Genomic DNA, 20676 nt, shown 5'->3' with positions numbered 1-20676 from the left:
TATTCGTATACTGTGGATATTGGAATGGAGGCAGAAGGTGGCAGTGCTTGCAGTGGCCACTGCCCACCCCTAGAACACCCCCCCACCCACCAACCCACCTTTGAAATTGCTGCTCAACCCCTGCATGAGGGTGACAGATAATATCAGTACTGACCGAAAAGAGCTTAACTAAACCCTGAATTACTGGTTCAAGTATAGAGTATAGAGTATAGAGTAGTGTGGTAGTTTGGTGTTGTCACTTCCTGGTTTATTTTGTAGTATTCTCTTTCCCTCGTGTGTCTTGTGTTTTTACTTCCTGTCTGTGTTTTCCCTCCAGTTTTGATTGTTGGTCCTCCCTTGATTGTTGGCACCTGTGTCTCGTTGTCTCACCTCCCCGAGGGTATTTAGTCTTGGTCTTTTCTTTGTTCAGTGTTGGATCATTGTTGTACACATGGTGTTGGTCCTGCTGAGCATTGTTTCTGTGAGTTTGTGTTGGATTCTTTGTTCTCCTGTGGACCTTTTTTGGATTTTCCTGCTTCTTTGTGAACTGTGTTCCACCTGGGACTCATTCCCTTGCTTTCACCTATGCTAGCCGGTACTTATCTGCTCATTACCTGTCTGCTCACCTCTGCCTGTTCTTGCCTGCATATCACCCAACAATAAACAAGGTAGTCATCCGGCTACTTTTCCCTGAGACTGCTTCCTCGTCATCTGCTTTTGGGTCCACATACCTCTATACAGCACCCCTTACGACAAGTCGACTCTGTATTGGATCATTTGAGAGTACATTTCCAAAGTTCTACCAATCATCACACAGGTTGTGTATTAAACTCAGAAGATGGAGTTGAAAACAAACGCCTGCGCTTGTGTTGCACTGACATACTGAATTAAAGACCTGAGCACAACTCAAATGATCTCAGTTCACTATAGGCATAGACAAGAGAGTCTTAGTTATGTTGCGTACTTGCCTGAAAATGTTGAACATTTTTCTATGCGCCGACAGAATGGTATTGTAAATGGAATATTGTTTGGACCTAATGTTTAATTTTATCATGTAGTGTCATTTAGCATAAGTGTTTTTATATGAATTTTTTATAATTACTCAAGGCAATATCTTCCTTGCAGTATTTTGTAAATGACGCTAAAAGACAAACAACGTGGATATTGCTGTATGGGCGCAACAGATACTAGACGGCAATGAGAGCAGCTGTAAATATCATATTGTAAGAGACTAATAAAAATGTGATGGTCTATATTATTTAAAAAGCGTGTCGTGATAATTATTTAAAATTTAAGATGGTTAAAATGGTTAACAAACTCGAAGAAGAAAAAGATGTAACTCTTGTGAGGGGGAGGTGGTGTTCTCAGTACAGCTTACTGTAGATCACACACAATCTTTACATTTCATTCAGAAAGAATACTTTCAAAACGTAGTAGATGAATTCCCAGAGTTTGCTGGCGTGTATTTCCAGAGCGACTCTCCTATCACAACCAGCTGACATCCCAAACTTTTTGAGTATTTGTTAGAACTGATCACCTTCAGAGGCTCCACCCATGAAGCTGATGCCAAAGTGGTCTCCTTCCAGTACCAAGAGCTGTGGGGTAAGTTGGTGTTATTATTTTGATTTACACATCCAAATATGAAGAACAACACGTGAAGATCAAATATAATCTCTTTAAGTCATAATTTACAACAGTGCTTCTCAAACTTTTTTTGTCACGCGCCCCTTCCGAAGTTGAAAGAAATGCCACCCCAGAAAAAGTGGATTTAATTTTTATCAAATCATTTACAATTTGGGCAATTGAAGTAAACAAAAGACTCAGCTTAGGAAGATAGCCTTGCTAGTATCAAAGCACTTTTGTTTATGTCCACCCAATATGTGTAATATATAATGTACTAATATTGTGACCCTGCTCTGACACTTCCTCCTTTTCCTCGCTGTGTGCTAAAAGGGGATCAGTGACCTGTACATGAACGCTGATTGTTATATTATGTTGTTGTTGTTGCTGATGCTGCAGCTGCTGCGTTACTAGTGTATTTCAGTATCTACAACTGAAGATGGCGACCCCAGTAATCCGCGTCGTCAAGCCAGATGCCCTGCAAATTGTCGACAGGCTGTACTGATGGCGACCAAAGAGGCCCGTTACTGTCGAGAGAAAAGGATGGTCTTCCCCAAACCCCCACAGGAGCTGCTCAACCCGGCCACTGCCCTGGCCCACGCAGAGAAGCTCCTTCGAGCAGAGGGTATCCCCGCACCGTCGCGTCAGCTGTGCCTGGGAAAGCTGTATGAGAATGCACCATTCCACTGGCTTGTGGCAAACGATGCGGGCTGCATGAAGTAGTAAGCATATTACATTTAATACCATTGTAGGCTATGCATTTTAAATACCATTTTGATGCTTAAAATAAATTACCTCTGTCTGTTTGCACAAAACTATAGCTATTATCTGTGTTTCTTATTCGTCTTTGCAAAGATACTTTACTCCTTATCACAACTGCAGTAATATTAATGATGACGGTACTGAGTTGATGTATATAATTCCAGCGTACTTGACAAACACAGATCAGAGGTGACAAACCCACATAGAAAGGGAGAGATGGTGAACCAGTGGGTGAAAGACTACCTCACAGAACATGCAGAGAGCTTCCCACAGTCTGCAGTCCCCTCGAGGCCAACATCGACAGGTGTGTCTACGGTCAGAGAGGGTTTGAGGTTTACACCTTTCAGGAGGTGTGGGAGCTCTACAGCCAGTACCACACCCAAAGGAACAGGCCAGGGCAATTCAGTGATGAGCAGAGGGTGACAACACAGAAGGCCCACAGTTCTGTGAGGAACCCACATCACAAGTGTGCAGATGAAGAGGTTCAAGAAATATATTAATGACAAGGAGCAAGTGAGTGTTGATTTGATTATGTATTTGTTATGGAACGGCAAGAGCAGAATAGCATAGTAAATGGAAATTGTTCAAATTACTGATATTTTGAGCACTTTGGCTAAATGTGTTTGTTTGCTTTTGGTAATTTAAAACCGCTACCTCCTAAAATCCAGATAGTTACGCAGGCTTCATCGTGGCCGGGCGATGGCGCTGAACTGAGAGCTGCAAGTCGGGCTGTGGAAGGTAAGTGAGATGCAGAGCTAATAGACACCAAACCGTTTGTTTTTCACTGATGTATAACAAAAAAACTACTTTATTTGGTAAATTCTCAGACTCGCTCAAGTCCCAAGAGTCCTGCAGTCAGACTAGCAGTCAGTCTCTGGATTCCCAGTCCCGGGGTTCCCGACCCACAGACAAGACCAAGCAGCCTGAGCCCGCTGTCGGGCCAAAACTGTCCTGGTTTTTTTAATGGTTCATTTTAAAACAAATTGGGACTGTGACTATCTGTGGATGTGATACGGTGCCTCCCATTTTTCTTTCATTCTTGATGCATCTTCTGAGGGTTCTGGTGACAGCTGTCAACGACAACAGTGATGTTGGCGTTAATTGTGTTCTTGTATTTATGTGTGTATGTTTGCCGCCTCAACAGCCGCTGTCAGCAGCTGTTTTTCGGAACAGCTGCTGTTCAGACTCCAGCAGCTGCTCGGACTGGAGTACCTTTTTTAGCCAGTACCTGTTCAGCTAGAGCACCGGTGAATCTGGACCCTTCTCTCTTCAGGACATTGTCAACAATGGTCCTGGTCCAGAGGAGGAGGTGGTTCAGCCTGGGCAGCCCGATCCAGATCCTGAAGCAGACGAGGCGTACCAGAGCGACCTGGAGGCACATGACGATGTGCTCGATGGTATCCTGCCCCACATTACGCTCACCAGCAATGGAACCTCCACTGTTCACCCTCCGGCCTTTGTGAGTAACTGTGTGTCTGCTTGAATGAAATACAGTGCACTGGTTGCTGGACAATGTACACATATGAACTCATTCGTATGGCAACTTTTTAACAGGAGGATGCCTGCAGTCCAAACCCTCTTCCTGGCTTTCAAAAGTTGGAAATGTTCTGCTCTGTGCAGACAGAGGACTTATTCTGTGTTAATACTGCTGTGCAATATACTCTTTTCAGTTTATAATTCCCTATTATTGATATTTATTCATACTTCTATTACTGCTGTGCAAAATCCTCCATCTCATGATAATCTTAAAATTACTTATTACTTATATTTTTACATTGTATTATTATACCGTACATACTTATCATCAACCTGTAAATCCACTTTGTACTTTACACTTATTTTAATTTTATACTTATCCACTTTGTACTTAATTTATGTTACCTGTATTTTAGCATATTATATTTTGATTTGCTCAGTGCTTCTCTTCCTGTGTGCACTGACGTGACAGTGAGCCGCTGTAAGAGTTTCCCCTCAGGGATCAATAAAGGATTTCTGATTCTGATTCAGTGGCTTCAAGATCACAAATAAATACCGATGATGTCAACAGTCACTGCAACATTTGCTTTGAATGGGGGTGAGCCGTATTGTAGACTCCTGCGAATCTCGACTGCATCATTTCTGGTAGAGGGGGACTGCAGTCGCGCTCTCACCTGTAATCATATACAAAGAAAATCTTAAAGATCTACAGGCATAGAGGGAGACGTATTGCAGCTGGGGACCAATGTGCATTTTTCTGATTTCAGATCTGATGTATTATGGTGTATGTATGCCTCTGCTGGAAGGCTCTGTCCTTTCTATACTGGCAGTGTCTTGAATTAACAACTCAGATTTATATTGCACCTTTCAAGGGACGCTTTACACAAAAAGGGGTAATGTAAAAGACCATAGGCCTGAGTGAGTAGGTGAGTTTTCAGGAGGTACTTAGCACATTAAAGAAATATATTTGAACACAAGTCTCAAATGTTAATGCTCAAATTAAATGACAGTTTAATCTAACTTTGTCATCTTCCCCTTTGGGTAGGGGGACACCACACACCACATAACTGAGGAAGTCATTGTGATACACAAAATGACACATTCAGTAAGAGAAACCAGAAAAGGGATCTTGTCTTTCTTCTGGATTCACCTCATTGGGGCACTAAATGAAGAGTAAGTGTGCTCAATATTTCAAATATGTGGTGAATAAACTTTATTTATAAATCTATACCATCTATACTGATTGCTTTAATAACAACATTCTGGTGTGCACAATACAGTTTGACCACTGGGGGTGCTACTGTCACGCTGTACACTTTGGACCAGTCACGATCAGGACAATTGCACTAAGATACAGCTCAACCCCGTGATTAGCTGTGAGCCAGACAGTAACGTAGCATATTGGTGTAGGAAACTGTCACAATGATGTCGTTATAAATGAAGAGTTGCTATAATGCTGCAGTAATTAATATGGTGTGATGAACAATCAATTCCCACCAAAGCCTCCCTTATAACTGATGCAGAGTTTGGTCAGGTGTCCCACAGTGATGCTCTCAGGGTTGGAACTACTGATTCTTGTGCTGTGCTTTCTGTAATATATAGATCTGGGCCTGTGAGTCGTATATGGAGGAGGAAACAGAGTAAGCAGTATCTGTCTGTTATCACTCGCTAACCACCTGGTAACATGACATAGCACTGTTTTCTTTTGTCCTCTTCCAGATTGAAGAAGATGAAGTTTCGGGAAGTCTGAAAAGGCGAGGGATCGATGCCTTACATATGAAGACTCGGGCAGCTGAAGCAAAGCTCATGCTTTACCAGAAAATGAGAAGTGTAACTGAGCGCCTCCATCTGCAGCACGCCTTTGTTCTCTGCCAAAAGTGACACACGGCAGCCGGGTGCAAGGGCTGCTCCCATCCAGCGTCTCAAACAGCTGGAAGCTACATCACGCCACTGTGATGTTTCCCCAACATGTACCAGACTGCCCCTCTACGCATGGTCACATCACCCCAGGCAACCCCGCCTGTCTCAGGCCCTCCCCATGTCGAGCATACAGACACTGATATACAAGGATGATGAGGATGATGAGGATGACGACAATGATAGCAACTGAGACTGTAAGCACTCGTGACCGGGGCTGGTTTGTGGCTTCCTGATTTTTAATGATTACTTTAAGCAAGCTTGTATGTTTTGTTATTTATCATTCAAAATGTCTCCTTAATTCAGTGCTAACCAAAATGAGCTGTGAGCTGTTCTGTCAATCTAAACCCAAAAACTTGGTTTAAACTTGCTCTTTTTGGACAAACACACTGTTTTTGTAGAAGTTGTTGTCTCAGTGACTTTCTAAAGTCTTGCAGTACTCAGGGTACAGCCAGCTTTGGTGTAATGAATAACATTACAATTAACACTAATCATATTATTCTATCTGTACATCATGTTTTTTGTAAAAAGGACACATTTGTAAAAGAGGGCTTGCTCTCTGTGTTTTCCACGTGTAAATGAAGGTTACTGCTACTCACTTTCAGTTTCTAAAAATGAAAAGGAACATGCAGGTGTATGACTAGAATACAGCTCTCCCACTATGAGTTATCGTCATGTCATTGTCACGGCAGAAATTAATAAAAGAGCTGAGAGCTTTACTTGATAAATGAATTATTATACAATGATTTTACAGTCGTAATTGGCCAGACATAGTTTGTTACATCGGTGTTTTTGGCATGAAAAGCTCCTTCATCCAGGCCTCTTCCCATTGGCTGCTTTCGGACAGTCGCTGACGTAATGCGGAAGCTGTAAACCACGGGATGTTCGACTCCTGTTTTGGCTCAAATATCTGAAATAAGCCAACATCTTTACTTTTTCTTAACATAGATCATCTAGATGCAGTGTAATTACCAGTTCGGCTGCGCCAGATATTTGATTTATTTGGGAGATATATCTTTTTACGACCCCATTTATGTTCGGCTGTAGTAGATATTTGATTTATTTAGTAAATATATCTTTAAGACCCTAACCGGATGAACTACAACTGTGGTGCTGATTTGTATCAGGCTGCATGGCGCGGCTCTATGGAATTGTAGTTTTTATGAAATATTAGTGTTTTTCAAAAGATTGTAAATTGTAAAGACTGAATTGAGAGGACACTGTGGAGTTTAAGGGGAAGGTAAAAACATTTGTGTAACCAGATTTTAAATATTCCTGTTCTGCTCACATCACATCAATGTCAATCATTCTTACATTTACAACGACACCACTTCATCTGCTTCTGATGCTTTTTAATTTTGTGCTGCTGCCTCTTGTAGCCTTTCTGCTTCTCGTCTTCCCCTAATGAGGACCACCTGCCCTTTATATCGCTGGGCCTGCAGTCTTACACTGATGAATGTAACTTCGGTGTGTGAAGTACTTGCCAAATACTATCCTGAAAATCACTTTCACTTGTGAACCCCGAATGTAAACAGGGCCACTATGTACAACAACAACAGACCTTTTAGTATAACAATTAATAGCATCTATTAAATATTGTCTCTCACCTTTGTTTCTGAGAATGTCTCAAAAAAAGGTTGTATGGCGACAGCTCTCGTGTGCGAGGCTACGGCTTTGAGGGCCGAGGCCTCAGAGGAAGCTTTAAAGGACCTTCTGTAGTTTCCAGTCCAGTTCTGAAAGAGAGAAAACCAAAATAATGAAATGGCATTACACCAACTAAACTGAATTTACATAATTTGTACCATCAGTACAGCACTATGATGAATTTATTTGACATGTTTATTATTAGATTTAAGGTTTACTTTAGTGCTGCACTATGACGCAGGTTTCCAAACCAGTAGCTGACGCAGCTCTTGATATTAACGGTGAACCAACACTCCTTAAAAAAGCAATGAATCAGTAATAAAAAAAGACAGCGCTGAGGGTAAGTGTTGATTTATCATGCCATATTTCTCATACACACTAGCCTAATGCTTCTAGATTAGCTTACCTCTCTGAGCCATCGTCAACCTGAAACATAACACATAGCAAACATAGCAAGAGAAACTTGCACAAGACATATTTGAGAAAGGGCCCGCTCTCTCTCTGCAGCTTGGCCCAAACCTAATTTTGAATTGTTCAGCACAGACTGAGTGTGTGGTAAGTGATAAAACAAACACAGTCCTGGGACTGACAGGGACACAACTGGAGCTGCAAAGGAAGAAGACAAGTCAGGTGAAGAGATATTACGCAGGCAGGCAGGCAGGCAGGCAGGCCTGTGCCTTTGGGTTTTATTTTTCAAGTTCAAGGTTGAGGACAGCAATGAATGTTCATGTTAGCCCACATCATTGCAAACATACAACAGAGCCACCACAGCCCTGATATCACCATACAGGTAAACAAGCGAAGGTGTGTCCTATAATTTGGCAGTGTTCATCTTTTGCAGTAATATAAATGTAACTGTTAGCGTCTGTCTTACACTCACAGGTGACAGGTGTGCTGGTAGAGGAGCAGCCCGATTAAACGGCTCCTCATGAGGGATCAAACCCACAGATCTTCCAAAGACACCGAACATATCGGGCTGAATTACATGGAAACGTGTATAACATTAGCTCAAGACATCAGTGCAGCCATAAACAAGGCGTCTTGGGTTTGAATATTTCACTCAGTATGAGTTTATAGCTTCATTGAAGCGTCTGAACAAGCAGATAGAGAATATATGCTGAAACATTGTCTGGTCATTTTTACAGGCTAACTTTGAAGCTAATGGGAAGATTTAAGGGGAAACCCAGGGTGCAATTAATCGTTACTACTCGTTATTACTTAAATAACGTTAGTGATTACTTAGTTTACCAATTAGCCACGACAAAAGCTAATATTTTTGTAATAACATGTAAAAACATGCTAATTAGTAATGCTAACCGCTTAGCTACGGTACAAACTAACGTTTTTGCAGTAACTTCAAGCTAGCAACGTAGAGCATGTAATATCTAGCAAAACGGTTATCTCATGTGAACAATCATGTCACGTCACCTTAAAACTGTTTCTCTGTATTGTTTTCGCTTAATTACTAAATAAGCACCGTTAAAATGCGCTCATTTAAATTGTCTTACCTTTAAATAGCACCACCTGACGGATGTACTTGGTTTTGCGCAGGCGTACTGGTCGATGCTGCCGACATACACGTTTTTCACCAGCAACATGCATTTCCGGACCTGCCAAAGTTAGAAGAGTCTCTGAAATCCACATACAAAATAAATTGTGACAAATTATATCCAAGTTGAAAATATACATGTGAAATCATTAAAAGCACATTTGTCGCTAATAGTTTTATTTCTCACCATATATTTCACATTTTTTATTTTTCCCGTCGCTAAAGTTTTGCTTCTGCACCCACATCATTTCTCTGTGAACAGCACTGAGACTTTATCAGATTTTTTTCATCTCACAGTAAATTGGATCATTGCCACATGTTCATTACACAATACATTCTCCAGTATTAGGATGGTAGTTACCTGCTATACCTCTGTAAAAATGTCCTTGGGTCATTTGTCTCATTTTGCAATAAACGGTTAGTTAGTTGGATCTGATGCAGAGAAGAACATTTTGTGGACATTATTTCCAATGTTTTCAGTTTCCATGTGACACTGAAAGTCAGTTTATCAATAAAGCTTATCTGATTCATTGTACAGTCATTGTATTGCATTTTGAAGATTTTGTTTGTGCTGTTTTCGTTGGTAAAACAGCATAGATGATATGATGTATATTACCTCCATGTCTGCAACTGTGAGGGTTCAACCAACGCTGGACGGAAGGAAAAGGAATTAGACGAGAGAGAGAGAGAGAGAGAGAGCTCCATGTTTGCTCACCAAATATGAAGCAGTCTCCTTGGTGCCAGCAGCTCCCCAGGATAGATTTTAATTTCTGTAATGCCGTGTGCTTGTACACTACGTCCCTCTGTGTGTGTGTGTGTGTGTGTGTGTGTGTGTGCATGAAAGAGAGAGAGAGAGAGAGAGAGAGAGAGAGAGAGAGAGAGACTTGCCCTGTACTGAAGGACAAGGGCAATGTAATCACACTGAAGAATGTTCTAGGCTGCTGGCTGTACCCTGTCCATTGTTGTGCATCAAGTGGTATGTGTGTATGTGTGTGTGTGTGTGTGTGTGTGTGTGTGTGTGTGTGTGTGTGTGTGTGTGTGTGTGTGTTCGTGCACACTTACTCATGTGTTCCTGTACATGCATGAGAGTTCAGATAAGCTGAAACAAAAGTTATGTTATTTGTAATTTTTAATTTTCCTGTGCATAATATTGCAGTATTTTTGATACTTGTTGCAGCTATATTATGTACAGTGTCATTTTACACTCTAATGATATGATATCATAGTCATATCCAATGCAAAACTTCCCAACTGGCAGTATCCCTCCACCAGGACCACTTGAAAAGGTCAACTGAGGCAAACTCTGGAGCAGTTTGTCAATGCAGCACAGAGCAGACTTAAGACTGTGTCATCAAGATATCAGAGTTTATTGTGAGTTAGGACAGATGGAGTCTTCTTGATTCTTCAATTAGTCCTCTTATCTAACAGTTTTTGTTAGTTTTGTGAGATCATAATCGCCACCAGAGAAGATAAATAAGTCTTCATGTACAGTGATGTGTGGCATGTCTTGTCATCAGATTAAAAACTGTGTTTAGATGTTTCCCTTGGGGGTGTGTGCAGGATAAAGGTCTTTTCACATGGGGAGCAATTGACGCACCTGGTAATTAATTTTCAATGAGAGGTGAGTGGGCAGGTAGGGAGGTGTGGGCGAACTGCCCGGCGTAGCATCAAGCGGGCGCAATCCCGTGAGACTGTTGCGGTTGTGCTCGTCTCACGCACGCATACGCCCGCCCGCTGCCAGAGTTGTATTGTCCTGAACTTTTTTCTACGCGACGCACAGTGCGCCGTGCAAATCAATGGACGAGGGACGGATCCTTGCCGTTTGTGAGTTCCCTGAAATATATAGGCCTCCTAAACAGGAGGGCTTTCGCATGGCAGCAAATCAGCGCAAGACTGGATGTATCAAGTAACTTTTTGTATAGTTTTAACTTAAGCTAGGCTATAAAGAAAAAACAGTTGTACCAGCATGCATGCAGTAGTGCACATATGCCGTTTCCCTGGTTACCATAGAGCGCCTGGTGTTTGTCTGAGCTTGTCTGCCTGTATATTCTCGCGAGGAGCGCATCCAAGCGAGTACGCAGGCAGAGTGTCGCTTACTGTCTGAAAAGACCTTAATGCAGTATGGCAGGTCACCAACATGGCCCAATAAATGGATAACATGTCAGTCCGTGTGACTTCTTGTTTACAACTCTTGAATGGTTTGTAATAAATCAGTTTAAACAATGGCCAGATTAACCTGGTAGGGCACCTAGGGGGGTCCTATTTACGCTCCTTCCACCAACCACCTTACCTCTCACCCTTTGTGCTTTGTGTGTCATGGTGACATCATAGAAAGATGTTTTGAAAGACTGGCCTACCAGGTATCCTGTTTAATCACTTTTGGGACACAATAAAATGTGCAACTCTAGAAAGTATACAGAATATATGCTTATGCTAGACCCCAGTTTAATCTCTACAAAATTAAGCATTCAAATCCCCACAACTGATGCAGACATCCCAGTCATGTTTGACCTGTAATAGTTGCAGCCTCCTTTGGCCATTCAGCGTTCAAGATGATGTGGTGAAATGCCTAATCCCATCCAGTCACAGATTACTGGTGTCTGAGAAATTGGAGCTATATTGCTACGCACACCTCTGGGTGATAAATAATGTCTCCTCCAGGCCAGATCATAACCTTAAGTCAGTTCCATTTCAACACAGTGGACATGTGTACTGTAACCCTGTTTGTTTTTGTGTGTGTGGAAAAACTGCCAGTTTCACTTGGGTCTAAAAAACAAAAATATCAGGGTCATAGTGTCAATATCATAGTATCAATATTGACACTATGACCCTACACCTCCCATGAGCACTACCTGCACACACTGCTCATTCTATTGGTCCATTCATGTTAGGCCTATTGCCTTGCACACTAGTGACTAACAACCTGAACAAAAAGCCCCTGTGGAGAAGCAAAGGCTACAATGTGTCGGCACGTAACAGGTGTAACAAAACCCGAGAGCAGACAACACACATGAGAAAACCTGATGATGAAACCGAAAAGGAAGAGGAAACAAAGAAAAAGAAAAGACTGTTCAACGAAAAGTGGAGGTTAGGTCGAGAATGGCTGGTACATGATCCAGCCAAAAAAATCATGTACTGCACCGCTTGTAGGACGGATGGCAGTGAAAAGGTGAAGGAGGCCTCCTTTGTGGTTGGGACAAGCATTGCGACTAAACAGGCGAAAACAGCTGGTTTGCTATAAGACAGTGTTGTAGTGAAGTTCCTGGTAGGCCAAGCTTGGGTTACCAGGTTGTGAAAAATCTTTCTTGCTGGTGAGTAATTAATAGTCGAGTTGTTAATAAATGCTCAGAAGTTCCTCACTTTTAATAGGCCATTAAGTATGCAGTGATAAACGTTAATAAGCTATTAATTAAGGGTAATACATCATAAATTCTGCAGTTACACATCTTACAGTTATTTATAAAGGGTCATGGGTTTCTTGCTTTCTTTTGAGTTAAGTTAAGTTATCGATGTATATTCATCACTGGTAAAAGGTTTTTACAGTGATTCATCAATAGGGCAGTTGTAAATGTTAATAAATATTAAATGAAACAGTCAAACAGTCCATTGGATATGTCTAACTGATGAACTATGAGTGAACTATTAACTACAGTTCTTACAAGAGCTAGAACTTATAACTGATCTATAAAGTATTAGTAAAGAAGTCATTAATTATAATACCGTTAATGAAGCCATTAGGTACAACTTATAAACTCTCTATAAAGGGGGCCTTATTAGAAAGTGGTATCATACCTTTTTCAAGTATGTTGTTTTATGACGGAATAAAACCAAATAACACCTGCCTTATCAAACTGAAATGAAAATAATCCTGATTTACTGAAGTAAACCTAGCATAACTGACATCTCTGCAATTCCTTTGTTTATGGTAATTATTCATACATTACCTGTCAATTCTCATGTTTTAAAGCCTTTGCTGTCATCTCACAGCAACAAAACAAATTACCACACTATAAAAGAAGACAAAAAGTAGGACTTGTATTCCCAGTTCAGTGCTCAGCTTCCTGTCTTCAGTTGCTGTGCTGCTGACAGCGCCGTCAGCAGAGGTGGAGATCACACAGTGTCTGGTCTCAACCTGGCAAGTGTTCTGCACCAGAAGTGTGAGTTACAAAGACAAGTACAGTATGTTATACTCGTGCTTCAAAATATAAGTGATAAAACACCTTCAACGTAAATGTCAACGGGACATGAATTAGCTGTATGTATAACACTGCTACTTCAACTTATCTATATGTATTTCATGCTATCAGCAGCAGCTCTATTTGCTTTTTAACTGCCACACTGTTGCACTTCATTCGTGCTAATGGAATGACCAACAGGAAAACTCACATCGCTTCAGGTGTAAATATATAGCTGATGGAGAAATGCTGTACTGCTCATAAAGGAAACACAGACATACACACACACTCACACTACTACTGTACATACACTTAGTCACACACACACATGCAAGCACAACCACACACACAGATATGTACATGCATCCCTCAGTTACACGTCTACACACATTCATGCACACACGCGGTATATGCATACATACAAACATATGCACACACTTGCAGACATCAACACATGCTTAAATTCACAAATGCACACACACACTCATAAACATTTTCATATACATTCTTTTACATACGCAAACATACACACACGCTTTCATGGCTCTCACTGGTGTGTGACAATCCTGTCAACACCAGAGGCCGGCTGAAGAGGAGGAGGACACAGAGGAGGAGGCTTGTGCTATGCTGAGTGGTGATTGGCCGTTGCCATACCAACGAAGGAGGGCCAAAGTCAGAGACTGGTGGGGGAGGAGCCACAGGCTGATTATAAAAGCCTTGTGAGCAGCAGTTTCTCTTCTCCTGAGCTGTCTCCACTGTATCATTTAGTCTTTCCTGTTATCTGGCCAGTCAGGCGGCTCGCAGTGCTCTGTGTGGAGGACAGTGGGAGGGTGGAAGGGTGAGCGGTCAGAGGGACTTGTGGACAGGTCGGCCCATTTTCCCTGTCTTCCTGCTGAGCTGTCTGTCCATCACTGTGATAGAGTTGCCTGCATCTTGTGGATTTACCTCTGCGTGAGTGACACCTGGGAAGGCGAGGGAAACCTGAGCGGAGAGGCAGGAGTCTGCTCCCCCCGCCAACCCTCCTGTGTGTGTGGATGACTTGTGCTCTTCTGTAAGTAGCTCTGCTGCAGCCAAATCCACTCACATTAAGACAAATCAACCTTACAACAAGGGTCAGAGGTCAGGGGAGGCAAAGGCAGGTACGTGTCGCTGACATGAGGCTGATCTTCTGCTTTGAGGATGAAATTTGTTCATTATTTTTAATCAGGATTCCTCGTTAGCTCACTGGACAGGAGGTCTTCCTGCACTCCACTAATTGGCCACATTAGTGGTTACTTTACTATCTTTTGGTCTGCAACTCTATATTGTGTTTGAACTTTCATGGTGCTCTGTATGTAATGAAATTCAGAGGTTACAAGACAGTGCACAAAATCACACTGATGTAAATTGTATTACATTATGGTCTTTCAATGGGAGAATGCACATATTGTTCCATACAAAAACTATTGGCCCCTTGACAGTTCTGTGCCTAATGACAATCACAAATATAAGGTCATGCTGTAGTTAACACCTTTTAACAATAACAGTACACAATGTACAGTAAGAACAACAGTGTGATACAGTATGAGGATAGATGAGAATGCCTGAGTAGCCTCTTTTTTTGTCTTGATTTGAAAAGTTTGAACCTACCTGTTCACCAAGGCCTATGGACTTAGGTAATTCTGTTACTCCAACATTGCTATTATTATTGTCAGTTCTTGTGTTATTTGTTTTGTCTGCCTCCATATGTGTGAAGCTTCCTTGGGTCCCCTGAAAGGTGCAAAAAAAATGCAAGCTATTATAAGTATTATTATTATTATTATTATTATTAAATGGCTATAACTGTTGCTTCCATTTTGTGTCCATCACTGCAATAACATCATCTTAAGACATCTGAAACCCCGCACCCACCCGCCCACCAACCCACTCACTCATCCACCTCTCTCCTCTCTGATGAGCCTCATGCATTAGTACTCACGTGTAAATTGACACTGGAACAGCAGTAATGTAGGAAGGGCCACTCAGATGTACACAAGTCTATCCATAACCACTGTACACATAGCACTGTTTACCTACAGCATAAGGGCCTGCGGGTGTAATTGTGTGTTTGTGTGTGTGCAATGTACATACACAAAACTGGTTCCCTTTTCCATATCGTTGGCATGAGTTGTTGAATCATGCAGAGTTTAGACTGCAGCTTTGCTGTAGTGCTATCACAAAAATAACTGGGTGTAACATGTTACACACACACTGTTGAAAGTGTTGCATGCTGAACACACCAAGAAGTCTAAATGAATGTGTTAAGTCATTATTATAATTACATTTTACAGTCTTCAAAAGCCTTATAAGAGATAGTTTTCTTTTTCATGTTACAGCATGCAGGTTTATTTGAATTGTCACTTTGTTGCAGCTATGACATTTGGTAATTACATTGGCAGATTCTTAAACTGATCACTTGATAAACCCTTCTTCCTAACAGCAATTCTTCAATCACGGCATAGCAACCGTAACTAGGCATGGCATGTGTGTCAAGTTTTAGCTTTCCTAACCCAAACACAACTAACCCAAATTTTGTAGATTTTGTAGTTTCAAAAATAAAGGAGTGACTGTGACTGGCAGGAGTGCTGGGCTGATTAGGGATCCAAGAAGAGAAGCTGCTGGAGCCCTATTGTTTTTGTTCTCGTTATTATTAGGGGTCCAAGCCCGAGGGGGGCTACCAGCAGTGCTGGGCACCCTATTGGAATCACTCAGATTTCGTTTTTTATTTTTGTTATTCTTTTTATTTTTCCGTTGGTAAAAGTGGTACTGCAGCCTACACCGAGTAATGCAAGGGAAATTCCCAGGTGGTGGTATAGACCCGTGCACCTCAGACACAGGAAGTGATGTCATATCGCCACATAGGTTTGTCCGATCATCATGAAACTTGGGCCAGTACTTTCCCACACCCATCTGAGGCTCTGTGCAAAATTTGACTTCCACTAGGTGGCGCTACAAATGCGAAAGGTTTACATCTCGTAATTTGCTGCAGGGATTCATACGAAATTCGGTGTGCACGATCTAGGGTCATGACTCAGTTGATGACTAAAATTTGGTAATGATTGATTAAGTGGGCGTGGCTTATTGCAACAAAGGTACATTTCTAAATGTTTCGCATTCCACACTTCAACAAATCACAAACAAAATCACCCATATGTCCTACAGAGCTGAAAAGTCTTCAGCACATCCTCTGATGTGTGACTACAGTTTGCCTCACTGCAACCTATGGTCAATTAATAAGTCCATCACTCTATATTTTTCAAAATATGAAAACATTAATAAATATTTATAGCTCCACATAGGTCTGTCCGATTAACACGAAACTTGGCTCATTAGTTTCATATGCCCCTCTGAGGCTCTGTCTAAAATTTGGTGACAATTGGCCACTTTGTGGTGCTTTTATTGCAAAATCATGAAATATGCAAACATACTTTTTCGAACTCCTCCTAGGCCGTGAGTCTGATCTGCATGACACTGTGCACATAGAATCTATGGAAGCGTCCCCCACCGAGGCTCTGTGCAAAATCTGGTGCCAATCTTCTGCTCTAAAAATCTCAAATTTTGCGACTTTTTCTCAATTTTCTCAAAATCCTATTTTTGCAAACTAGTCAGAAACTACTGGTGCAATCGCCCCGAAACTTTGGCAGGATTATCTATGGACTTGGCTGATCTAAAGTTATCAAGGAAATTTCATTGTGTCATTTCATTTAGATTTTTCAAGCCAATTCATTTTTATCAAAATAGCTCATTTTTAAAAATTTGCAATAACTCGTGAACGCATTGAGATATCAATGACTTATTACAACAAGTTTATATTTCTAGACATTTTTAGACAATTCACATTCCAAACTTCAAAAAATCTAAATAAATCACCCATACCTTCTACAGAGCTGACATTGTTTCAGTACATCCACTGAAATGTGACAAAAGTTTGCCTCACTGCAACCTATGGTCAATTCAGAAGTCCATCACTCTATATTTTTCAAAATATGCAAAATCACTTAACATTTATATCTCCACAAGTCTCCATTCAAATGCTACCAAAATGGACCCAGACATTCTCTAGATGCAGTCATCAAGTGATTCAAATCGTGTTCAGATCGGTCAAACGGTGAGTCTGTAGTGATTTTCATTATCTTGCTGTAATTTGTACAGTATGTACACCATTTTCTTTATTGGTCAGTTTTTCATCAAACGTCTCCAAAATATTTCATAAAACATCCTAAAACAGCAGAATGATGTTTCACCAACATTTTGACTGTTGTAAGTGTTTTAAGATTAAACAGACAAAAGATCTCCTGTCTGTCACGTGATGTCATTGCCTCAAGTTGTGAGAAGGTGTGTGGCAGCCACATCTCCACAGTTGCACATTCAGTAAGTCAAAGATACTCATTGACCTGAAGGTGACACTGATAATAACCAAGTTTACGTTTTTGCAATTATCTCGAAAATGACTTGGCCTACAGTTAAAATTCTTTCATCATTTTAATCTCTCAAGTCATCTGCATCTGGTCTTCTGCTCTGAAAATGTCCATTTTTGCCATTTTTCTGCTTGGATCTCAATCATTGCCGCTTGCAGCTATATTTTCAAACTAGTGTTTGAAGATAAATACAACAGTGAAGCTCCATCTGACTTTAGGATTAATACAAAACTATTGTAATATGCCAAAAATAGACATCATGTTACTAAACATTTCATTCTTGCTGTCCTTTTTAGTATTCTGTCGGTCTTTGCCAGCTGTGTGACAGAGCCAGAGCCCATGTACACCTGCCTCACATCATAATAGTACAGTTACATTTTTTTAACAGTTAGCCTTTTGCCTCTGAGAATGGTTGTTTCTGTAATTTTGTGTCCAAAGTAGCAATCGTTGGCCTCAGCATGCTACAGCTGAGACACAATGGTAATGTTTACATAAGCAGTTTATTATTGAGTCCCTGATTCATCACACAGCCTCCAGGTCCACTCAGCCATGATAATGTGAAGATAAGACCCCACCATATTCAACAATAGCCCTGGCACCAGAACTAAACTCCACTCACAGATGAACAAACACATGCAAACATTTGGTCAAACATACCAAATGGAGGGCAGTTTGCATTTGACACAGCACCGAGCCTACTGGCTACTGTGATGAAACACTGAAAGGTTCAATGCTTCCACAAGCTGGCATCCTCTGTAAAAACAGATCCATCTTCTGCATAACCTGACTCCACGGGTGCTTAGTGTTTGTCTAAATTATACTACAAATTGTATGCTAATGGTGGAGCCTGGTTCCCAAACAACACAAAGATCACTAACATTAGATATATCGGCTCAGTCACTGCTGTAGTGTTTTTGAGTGAAGAGATAATAGACTGGTTGTGTGGACAAACATGAGTGTGCTATTTGCAGGTTACTGATGTTACAGAATTACTGAGTAGTTTTCCTTTTATTGTAGCCATTTTGAAATGCCAACTAAAAATTGCCAGTTGTACCACCAAGGAACATTATGTTCCCATTGTGTTCTGTTACTTTCCATTCTTACTGTTTAACTGCAAAAAATGCACACTAGCTACTGTATATCATCACATTATTGCTCTCTTGTCATTGGACAGTACCTCTCAATGGGACATTGCACAGTTGAATAAACTGGAATAAACCCACAGCAAAGCAAGAGCTAGTACAGTACACACTGATAAAGCCGTAACCACGGCCAGTAAATGTGCACACAACTCGCCCATTGCAGAACACCGGCACACACTCCTCAGTCTCACAGGATGCCCTGCGGCAGCAAAATGATCTTAGCTCAAGGTCCATTTAATAGCTGCCACAGTTTTCAGAGTATCATAAGGTATCACCATTGGTACATTTAATATACTGCCAGCTTCAGCACCAGAACATGCTGTCGGATGCTGCTGCCAGGGTCGCATTAAATTACTAAAAAGGACCTAAAGTGTTGCTGGGCATTGGGCCCAATGCACTTTAAAAGCTCTTAACAGGTGGGCGGGCGGGCGGGCACTCACAGCCGAGCTATCCAGCTTATTTAAAGTTATCCACCCTATCTGAGGCTGCCAATGCTTTATTTAAGTTGTGTCATAAATAAATTCTTATTATTTTTGTTGTTTTCAGGGAACAAACATACATGTTGTGACAGGCATTCTCTGGCGGAGCAAGCTGTTTGATGATTGGCACCCTGAAATCCATGATTTGTTTCTCTGGACAGGAGGGTGGCCAGTGTGTCGTGCTCAGCAGTGTGTTTGGGCGCTTTATATAATTGCAGGCCTCTTTCTCCCAAGTTGCTAGTCTAGTGCTGCAGCTGTAATGGCTTATTAGAGGTTGGCTCGCACACAGACACAGGCAGAAGCCACCTTGGGAAATATATAATGTGTTGTGTGAGTGGTGTGAGGTAAGGTGTGAGTCACAGAGCTGCTCCTGTCAGAAGGACCAAAAGCCAAAACCCGAGGGAAAAGTCCCAACAGCCAACACGTCACCATAATCACACACACATAATGTGACGTTTAGCAATCTGACAGATGTAAAGGTCTAAAACACAGAAGCACGTTTCTGACATTAAACTGAAAAAGATTTTTATCTACACTATTAAGTGTTGTGTGACTAAATAAATGGGCATGGTTGGTTTTGTCTGCTTAGTCAAATAATTAATAAGTAATTCTGACCATACATTTTTTTAAGTAAATAACCATGTAAGCAAGACCTAATGATCACTAATGAAGACAATGTGTCAGCAGCCAGACAAGCCAGTAATAGTGCACAGTACCTCACTGGTGAAAGTCCATGGTCATCTCCAAGACACAAAGAAATGTTCTGCCAACCATGCAGGGCTCAGCTTCATGTAGTAAACCTTGTCCAGGTGTCCTGTACACGTTTGCAACACATTAAGAGTGTAAAGAAGAACCCATCATCAACATCAATCAACATCAATACACATAATCAAAGATCCAAACCTTATTCTGCGTGAAATTTGTCAAAAGTGCCTCTTATGCTCGCTAGATACTTTCCCCAATCACATGCCTAATTCAAGCCCCCCAGCTACTGAAAGAAATGGCCCACTCTACTATGTACATTGCCTTTACAGTCTGCAGAATAACTACAAACCTTGCTACTAATTTAAGAAGCCATGGTACTCGCTAACAGTAACGTTTCTGGCAGGAACAATCAGCCCAAGGTAAGTAATGCTAACGGTAGCTGGTAACACTACTTCAAAAGCCCAAACTCCAACCAGTCGAAGGCAATAACTGAAGCATAGGAGACGGTCCCGATGGTTCCCATAGCTCTGTAGCAGAGGTGGGTTAACCAGACGTACAACCAGTTAGTCTTCATCCATGAAGTCTTTTCTCTTGTAAAACTGAAAAATATTGTTTGAAAATACTTCTAATAAAGTATAAATTTCACGTCTGTGTTGCTTGCCGAAGTTTGTTTTCAAATGAGGCAAAGAAGACAGCGCACTCAAAAACAGACTTGGACAAGCCACAAAAAGGTAAGATTTATTCGTTATTGTGTTTTCAATCAGTAATTTTCACTTTTACAAGAGAAGAGGC

At 41.3% G+C, this 20676-nt stretch overlaps 1 protein-coding gene and 1 long non-coding RNA gene across 4 annotated transcripts in view; both read left to right on the top strand.

Annotated features, from left to right (window-relative positions):
* Positions 1-425: 425 nt before the first annotated feature.
* On the top strand, positions 426-7370 carry LOC122865931. Of its 3 annotated transcripts, XR_006375577.1 has the most exons (5): positions 426-2321; positions 2526-2874; positions 3030-3099; positions 3635-3820; positions 5557-7370. It is a non-coding gene; the product is annotated as an uncharacterized LOC122865931 (long non-coding RNA). The 3 variants fall into 3 exon arrangements; XR_006375575.1 differs by having other exon boundaries at positions 3030-3820; XR_006375570.1 differs by having other exon boundaries at positions 2526-3820.
* A 6482-nt stretch (positions 7371-13852) lies between these two features.
* cdk18 (cyclin dependent kinase 18) overlaps positions 13853-20676 on the top strand; it is a 50863-nt gene continuing 44039 nt past the window's right edge. The window contains exon 1 of the mRNA XM_044174852.1: positions 13853-14173. The gene's annotated coding sequence lies outside the window, so the exon portion shown is untranslated. The remainder of the gene's footprint in view (positions 14174-20676) is intronic.

This window comes from Siniperca chuatsi, linkage group LG2 (assembly GCF_020085105.1).
Source record: "Siniperca chuatsi isolate FFG_IHB_CAS linkage group LG2, ASM2008510v1, whole genome shotgun sequence".
Lineage (NCBI taxonomy): Eukaryota > Metazoa > Chordata > Actinopteri > Centrarchiformes > Sinipercidae > Siniperca > Siniperca chuatsi.
Note: the sequence above shows the minus strand (reverse complement) of the source record. Positions and strands in the feature narration are given on the sequence as shown.